Source organism: Manihot esculenta, chromosome 1 (genome assembly GCF_001659605.2).
Source record: "Manihot esculenta cultivar AM560-2 chromosome 1, M.esculenta_v8, whole genome shotgun sequence".
Lineage (NCBI taxonomy): Eukaryota > Viridiplantae > Streptophyta > Magnoliopsida > Malpighiales > Euphorbiaceae > Manihot > Manihot esculenta.
The window spans coordinates 29,517,643-29,526,379 of record NC_035161.2 but is presented as its reverse complement, the minus strand read 5'-3'; the positions used below and the strand labels follow the sequence as shown (position 1 = coordinate 29,526,379).

Here is an 8,737-nt window from a genome sequence, read left to right as displayed (position 1 = left end):
TGTTTGTGGCTGTTGTCACTGTTGTTACTTTCCTTCTGGTGCTTCTTTTTTACCTTAGATGCACTTAGTTCTTGAAAATATACATGGGTTTCTTACAATGGGCTAGGGCCTATAACAGCAAGACAAGTGTCCTCTGTTTGCCTTTTTGTTTGCCAATAATACATATACATTTGTAATTAAAAAAAATAAAAAAAATAAAAAAAAAGAGAAATGGAAGAAAACAGCCACCAGCCGGGCCCACACCCTAACTTTTACATAGGGAGAGAGAGCAAGCAAGAGCAAACAGCAGTATATTATTACCTGACTACCATATATATTGGGGGGCCCACAAAAGTGAGATCACCTGAAAGTAGGGGAAATTGACAGCATTTGAAGACATATCAAAAACAGAAGGTCTAAATGCAAAGTCCCGGACTTCTGATGGACGAAATGATACTAAACCTGTCTCTAGTGGGGAGGAACAGAATAATAAATTGCAAGCTGATAATGCCTTTGCTGGTTATTCTACAAATGAGGAATCTTGAATCAACAATAGTAAGTGGAACAACCATCCCCAGAAGGTCCACTCAGGGCTTGCACAGTAAAGCTGATCATCGTGGTAAAGGAAGATTTAGTACTCAAGAAGCTGATGGCTGGCAGAAAAAATCTCAGGTTGCAGATCAACAATGTACAGTGTCAACTGCACATTATGAAATTTCTTCCGTTCATGGGCAAGCCCATAGTTCAGTGAAGGCTCTCAGAATTTTGTATTGCATCCTTCACTGAAGGATGAGGGATAATCATGCCAATTGACTATTGAAATAAGGTACACATAATTTGCTGTGTATATTTATTATCTTGCTTCAGAATTTCAAGAATGCCTTTAGTTATTGGAAGTTATTTTTAATTAAATATTATTGAATACAAATGATTTCATAGATTATTAAAAGGCATGCTTCGCATGTAAATAGTAAGACTAAATTTAATTAAAATATATCTCTATGAGTTTAGATATCCTAATAATTGCTTACATTATATAGATTGAAAAATTCTGGAGAAATTTACATATATCGTTCATTGCATCTCTAAAATTGCATGAGTTAATACTTGCATGCATCTGAAAAATGAAACTAAGTGGCATGAGCGCCATATCATTTATTGATGAATATTATTGAATTAACAACGGGCATCTTCGTTATATATGCTCTGTACAAGCTCTTATTTTGCAGAAAAATTCAGAAAAATGAACAAGACCTCAGTTAGGCATAAAACCAGCTGAGATGACAAAGCGACAGTAAGGCCAATGAGCCTGAACCTTGCGCAAGACCTCCTAAGGGAGCAAAGACAGCCGGCGGGGCCCCGAGGTCACCCCGGAACAAAAATAGCCAGGATCCCGTAAGATCTCCTGGTGCACAAACAGCCGGCGAGGCCCCGAGGTCATCCCGGAAATACAAAAATAGCCAGGATCCCGTAAGATCTCCTGAGGCACAAACAGCCGGCGGGGCCCCGAGGTCACCCCGGAACAAAAATGGCCAGGATCCCGTAAGATCTCCTGGAGCACAAATAGCCGGCGGGGCCCCGAGGTCACCCCGGAACAAAAATGGCCAGGATCCCGTAAGATCTCCTGGTGCACAAACAGCCGGCGAGGCCCCGAGGTCATCCCGGAAATACAAAAATAGCCAGGATCCCGTAAGATCTCCTGAGGCACAAACAGCCGGCGGGGCCCCGAGGTCACCCCGGAACAAAAATGGCCAGGATCCCGTAAGATCTCCTGGAGCACAAACAGCCGGCGGGGCCCCGAGGTCACCCCGGTACAAAAATGGCCAGGATCCCGTAAGATCTCCTGAAGCAAAAACAGCCGGCGAGGCCCCGAGGTCATCCCGGAAATACAAAGAAGACTTTGGGATCCCGTAAGAACTCCCGGGTAACCAAAGAAGACCTCAATAAGGTCTTGACAAGGAAGACCTCAATAAGGTCTTGACAAGAGAAGACCTCAATAAGGTCTTGACAAGGAAGACCTCAATAAGGTCTTGACAAGAGAAGACCTCAATAAGGTCTTGACAGAGAAGACCTCAATAAGGTCTTGACAAAAGAAGACCTCAATAAGGTCTTGACAAAAGAAGACCTTACTGAGGTCCTAGCAAAGGAAGACCTCAATAAGGTCTTGACAAGAGAAGACCTCAATAAGGTCTTGACAAGGAAGACCTCAATAAGGTCTTGACAAAGAAGACCTCAATAAGGTCTTGACAAGGAAGACCTCAATAAGGTCTTGACAAGAGAAGACCTCAATAAGGTCTTGACAAGGAAGACCTCAATAAGGTCTTGACAAAAGAAGACCTCAATAAGGTCTTGACAAAAGAAGACCTCACTGAGGTCCTAACAAGAGAAGACCTCAATGAGGTCTTGACAAAAGAAGACCTCAATAAGGTCTTGACAAAAGAAGACCTCACTGAGGTCCTAGCAAAGGAAGACCTCAATAAGGTCTTGACAAGAGAAGACCTCAATGAGGTCTTGACAAAGGAAGACCTCAATAAGGTCTTGACAAAAGAAGACCTCACTGAGGTCCTAGCAAAGGAAGACCTCAATAAGGTCTTGATAAGAGAAGACCTCAATGAGGTCTTGACAAAGGAAGACCTCAATGAGGTCTTGACAAAAGAAGACCTCAATGAGGCAGAAGACCTCAAAGAGGCAGAAGACCTCAAAGAGGCAGAAGACCTCAATGAGGCAGAAGACCTCAAAAGAGGCAGAAGACCTCAAAGAGGCAGAAGACCTCAAAGAGGCAGAAGACCTCAATGAGGCAGAAGACCTCAGTGAGGTAGAAGACCGGCAAAGATCTCAAAGATCTCCCGGAGCAAAAATAGCCGGAATCCCCAAGATCATCCGGTGCTACAAGCAAAAACAACTCATAAAGAACATAGTTCTGATCTCACATAAAAGATTGGGGCACGGGACCATAAATGAAAAAGCTAAACTCCGACCTCCCAAAAGACCTCGAGTCATCAGGTAAAGAGACTTTGATCTCACACAACAACCAAAAGTACCAAAGCATCATGCCGATCTCAAGAAAACGAGCACAGTACTGGTAAACCCAATAGGCAGACCGAATTAAGGCAAGACGATTCCTAAGCAAACTGCATACCAAAATACAAAGCCAAACAGAGAATCAGGGGCAATCATAAGAGGCACCGACCTCGGGAATTAACCGTTCACACTAAACCAACTCAGCTAGCCTAGAGAAAGGTCCAAGCAACAAAGAGCCCGCAAAACGCTCGAGAGAAGACAACCCATAAATACTCAGGGGCAAAAAACATACACGAGAGTCCAACGCTCAGACAAAAATAATAAAAAGGCAAGAAAGGGATACTTTCGACAAGAGCAGTTCTCAGACCGCACGGTCATGAATAGAGTTTAAAGATTTATCCCCTCACCAGTCATGGAATAACTGCTGAGGAGATAAAGGGGCAATTGATGATCGCTGGATTTCTTCACCCCGGTATAAAGGCCAGGCCCATGAAAACAGTCCATGATCCGAAGGCTTCAATATTCCCCTCGAGAGCCAGGTCCAGCCCGCTCAGTCACAGGGCCGGACTCCGCCTAGACTCCTCAATCAAACCGGCCCAAACCTCTCGGCCCAGTAATCAGGCCCTCACCAGGCTCAACTTCAGCCCTACCATTCAACCCAGCCCGGAAAGGGGAAAATGACCAAGATGCCCCGCTGGTAGGTCCTTCCGCATGCGTATCAGAGGAGAATCATACGTATCAGAGGAGAATTAATGGTCGTTACGCATGGAGCAGGCGCCTGACACATCCGTACATACGGAGCTAGGCGACAGAAGACAGCTAGCATTGTGGCAGAGAGACAGATATATATATCACGGTAGAGGCCACGCAGGGGGGGCTCTCTTCTTCTTCCTTTTCCTTCCTGGACACCATTTTTATTCTTTCTGTAACCCTTGCCTAAATATACTACTCTGAGCCATAAAATCTGACTTGAGCGTCGGAGGGCCTCTGCCGGGGCACACCCGGTAGGCCCCTGACCATTCTTTCTTATTTTATAGGTCCTTTCACCAGGTAAAACATGGAGAGACCCATCAGGGAGCCTAGCAAGAAGGGACCCAGAAGAAAACCAGATCTATCATGGACCAGGAAGAGGAAAATATTTATCAGAACCATTTCGAAGTTCCTATATCTTTGGCATTGCAAAATTATTAAAGGAATTTCATATCCCCTTATCCTGAAATCTATTGCTTGCCGAGAAGCTACTTTGTTGGCTCTTAATAGTGATCTTTGTCCATCGAAAATTGAAGGAGATTCTCTGTCAATTATTCAAGCAATCAATGTAGGTGCAGCTCATGTTCTTATCTAAGATTTTGTAGAAGACATCAGGGTTTTGGCTTCTAATGCTCAGAATATCTCCTTTAGGCATGTCAAATGTACTGGTAATAGAGCAACTCATGTTTTTGTTATCAAAGCTCTTCATATCCCAATTTTATATGTAATTTGTGGGCTCAGAACCTTTTTATCATGGGTGTATTATCATTTATGACCATTATTGGATGATTTTGTAGAAATATGAATATTAATACCTTAATAAATGATCCTAATAACATTTTTAAATTAGAGAAGATAATTACTATCATGATAAGAGTTTTTATTTTTTGAAAAAAAAAGGAACAGTATCGTTTTTTTTTTATCAAAGATATTAGGATATTCATTAGAAAGATTCAAAGAGTTAAAAGGATTACAGATATAGGCTCAAGACCATAAAAGGATCTCTAAGATATATACAGATAAAAATCTAATGAACCATGAGCCCTAAAAACTCAAACCCACTTGACTCATAAACTCTGCTCGGATAGCCAAAGAAGAACGTCCTTCACTTCTATCTGAAACCCTAACCATCGTTGTCAGCCACCTTAAAACAGAGGTTGAACTCTTCAAAACAATGGCCAAAAGACCTAAACTACCTACTAAATAATTGAAAAGAAGCCTTATACCCAAGCAAGAGAAGGCCAAGAATCTTCTCAGAGCAAGGAGAAAAGGTGAAGCCTTAGAAAGAAAGCACAAGCATGGACAGTATAGGAGGGATGATAGAACCTGATGCTTTCGAAAGGGAAGGTCGATCTTCCACAATCGCATCAAGAAGTCACCGCCGAAGCCAAGGATGAAATCTCTAAAATGCTAATCGCGAGGTTGAAAAAGTGGTAGAGAAATTGCCTGAGGTTTTGCCCCTCTAGCATCCTTCTTCCACCTAAATTTCACCATGATGCACATATAATGGAAGATTTTACTTGCATGTCCAAAAAAAACAATAAAAAAACAAACAAAAGGCAAGCAAAAAAAATGCCTTCATTTAAGCAGAGCTCATCGAAAAACAACCAAAGAAAAGCTATGTGCAACACTACCCAGAGAGGAGGGAGACAACCCACATCTAGACGAGGGAGGTAGGAGCCACCCTAACCTAAAGGGCAAAGGTAGCTGCAAGACTCGACAAAGAAGAGGTTGGTGCCTAAGAAACGAAAAACAAATTACAGAGGAAAAAACTTCTCTAACAATTCAATATTTGTCTCACAAAATAATTTTTGGAGACAAATTTGTTATGGCAAAGCCATAACTAGAAGAAAATAGAAGAAAGGGCAGAATGAAGGAAGAATAGAGGAAGAAGAAGAAGGGTAAGAAAGATCGAGAGGGAGAAGGAGAGAAAGAGAGGGAGAGAATTGAGGGAGAGATAAAAGGGTTGTATTATTTGATTGATATCCCATTTACAACTCAAAGGAAGAATAACAAGGTCCGACTTCAAAAAGAGCAGACCATTAAGGTCACTACTAAGGTCAAACCTTCTAAAAGATTAGACCACCAAAGTCAGACTTTTCAAAAAGAAAATCAACAAGATCAGACTTGTTATAAGATCAGATTTTTCAAAAGGAAGACCAGCAAGGTTTGACCTTCCAAAAGAGTAGCCTACCAAGGTCAGACCTTCCAAAAGTCAGACCTTTCAAAAGGAAGACCACCAAAGTCAGACCTTTCAAAAGAAAGACCATAAAAGTTTGACATTTTAAAAAAGCAAACCAACAAGGTCAGATTTTCCAAATGTGGAATACTAAGGTTAGACCTTCTAAAAAGAAGACCACCAAGGTCAAACATTCCATAGATAGGCTACCAAAGTTAGACCTTTCAAAAGAAAGACCATCAAGATCTGACCTTCCAAAAAAGCAGACCACCAATGTTAAACCTTCCAAAGAAAAAACATTAAGGCCAGACCTTCGAAAAGAGCAAATCACCAAGGTCAGATCTTCCAAAAGGAAGACCACCAAAGTCAAACCTTCTAAAGGAAGGACCATCAATGTAAGGTCTCCCATAGATCCACCTCCAAGGTAAGAACTCTAAAAGTAGGGCGTCCTATAGCTAGAACTCTAAAGGTAAGATCTTTAGAAATAAAATAATTGTGTTCAAAATATATTGAAATAAACTCTAAAGGTAGGTAGAGCCTCCCCTCTATTTTCTAGGATTCATAATATATTAAAATAATTTTCTTCTAATAATAGTCTATCAAGCAATAGTCTCAATAAAAGGAGTATCTTTAAGAGTAAAAAAAAAATCATAAATTTAAAATTTCCAAATTAATTGTGTTGCACTGTATAGAAATAAAAAAATGAAATTTGTATGTGCATGTTGTTCATTAGGAAACCGGCTTTTCATTTATCACCCACTTAATTGTAATTTTTCTGTTATTTAGAGAATTATATTTTAATGTATCATAAGGGAGGAGGTTGTTTAAAACATCAAAATCAAATTGCGTGCAATTACTTACGCATTATTCGCAAAAGATTGGTGTTTTAATGTAGGGTTTTGTACCTGTTTACTTGAGTTTTTCTGGGTATAAAATCTATTAAAGAATATAAATTGCTACTTTTAATATGGTTCTTTTGGTTTTGAATGCATGAGCTTTTCAGGTTAATGCCAATCATGTTATAAATACAATTTTTAATTTTTGAATGGAATGATGTATATAAAATATATCATAATGATGATGTGTATAAAATATATCAGAATTAATTTTACTTAATTTATAACATAATCAATTAATTAATAATATTTATTAAAATATTATCCCAGCATAGTGTTCCATTAATTAAGGGAGCATTCTTCTATATAGATTGATTCATTTTTATGCATAACAAGAACGGAAGGATTGTTTCCTTCAAGTTAAGTACTAGTCTTTTTTTTAAATAAATTTTTAGAAATACATTGCCCTCAAGTTTAAAATTTTTAAATATATATTTATTTTATATATTTTATTTTTTAAAATCACTTATTTGAATTGAACCTTTACCTAAATTTCTAGGTTTACCATCGATGAATATAAACCACATTATTAATTAAAAAAAAAAGTTACTAACAATGACCTTTAAATGCATCTAGATCTAGAAGAACCATACTCTACACCATTAAATCCATAAAATTTAATAAATAATTTTAATTTTAAAAATATAAAATTAATATCTTATTAAGAATGATATTTTCTTAGGATAATGCTATTCTGAACTTATATGAAAAATTCAGAAATTAATTTGAATAAAAATTATCTTATTTGACTCTCCAAGAATAGTATTAGGACATATTTGAAATTTCATTCCTTCTATTAATAAACTTCCCTCCAATTTCTTTTTTAGAGAAAATAAAACAATCATTAAGAAATTTCAACTTAAGTGGATTGACTAATTGACCCGTTGTATATAGTGGATCCAACTTTAGTGGGTTGACCCGTTAGTTTTGAGCTAGAGAGAGAAGCTCTCTCTTTTGGTCCTCTTCAGTTTCTCCGCAGTTTCGTCGGCTTTCTTTTGTCGCTCCTGTATGGCCGTCCTCTGCCCCATCCGAACAGGGGATGGCCAGTTCTTCTCCTGCCCAGAGAGTGGGTCCCCACCCAGTAAATAAGGTTTTTATTTTGCTTTAACAGATTGGTGCTTTAAAAGAGAATTTTTTTTTCTTAGATATGTGTTCTTTTTAGTGTGTTAGGTGTTGTTTGGTGGTGCTTTTTCTCTCATACATGCTTGGTTACAATTTGCTTCTTTTGCTTTCATCCTGGCATGTTCTGGAAGTGATGGGGATGACGGTGTGGAGCTCTATCATCTAGAATCTACACCCGTTTCACCAGCATGTGCTTCAGAAAGCTTCTGATCTATATTGGCTATGAATGGTTGTGTTTTATGCTTGTTGCAGAGTATCTCGAGGATCACTAAGTCGCTTCCATTTGGTTCCGGACGGTAGATTCTTCAGGATAAAGAATACCGGCGAGCTCTCTCTGCTTCCTTTTTTCAGCCCAAGCATTTTTGTGGCCATGGTGGTTGATATATTTTTTTGGCTTCTGTGCTTTTTGGTGACTTAGATTTTTTGGCTTTTTGGTTGATTGATTCTTCATTTGGTTTACCTTCTTTCTTGGACATATATTGTTGTTTCTCCTCATCAGCAATTTCTGGCCATTGCAACAACAGAACCAGGAATCTGCTCTCCTCAACCAGTTGGGTTTACTTCGAGCAAGGCTAGTGTTTAACTTGTAGGCCTTGAGTCAAGGTTAGACCTTACGTTTCTAACTTGTTTAGCCTTCAGGTGAGAAGCTTTTTCTTGTGGCTTGGGTGTCTAGTTCTTGGTCAATGGGCTAGGTCTAATGGCCCTTTTTAATATATACTAGCGTTATTCAAGGTGGTTTGCAACTTGTTATATTTATTATATATAATAATTTTATATTATTATTTTTTAA

At 39.0% G+C, this 8,737-nt stretch overlaps 1 long non-coding RNA gene across 1 annotated transcript; it reads left to right on the top strand.

The window, feature by feature from the left end:
* The first annotated feature begins 7,709 nt into the window (after window positions 1–7,709).
* On the top strand, window positions 7,710–8,737 carry LOC122721757. The gene is made up of 2 exons (XR_006348514.1): window positions 7,710–7,915; window positions 8,079–8,737. It is a non-coding gene; the product is annotated as an uncharacterized LOC122721757 (long non-coding RNA).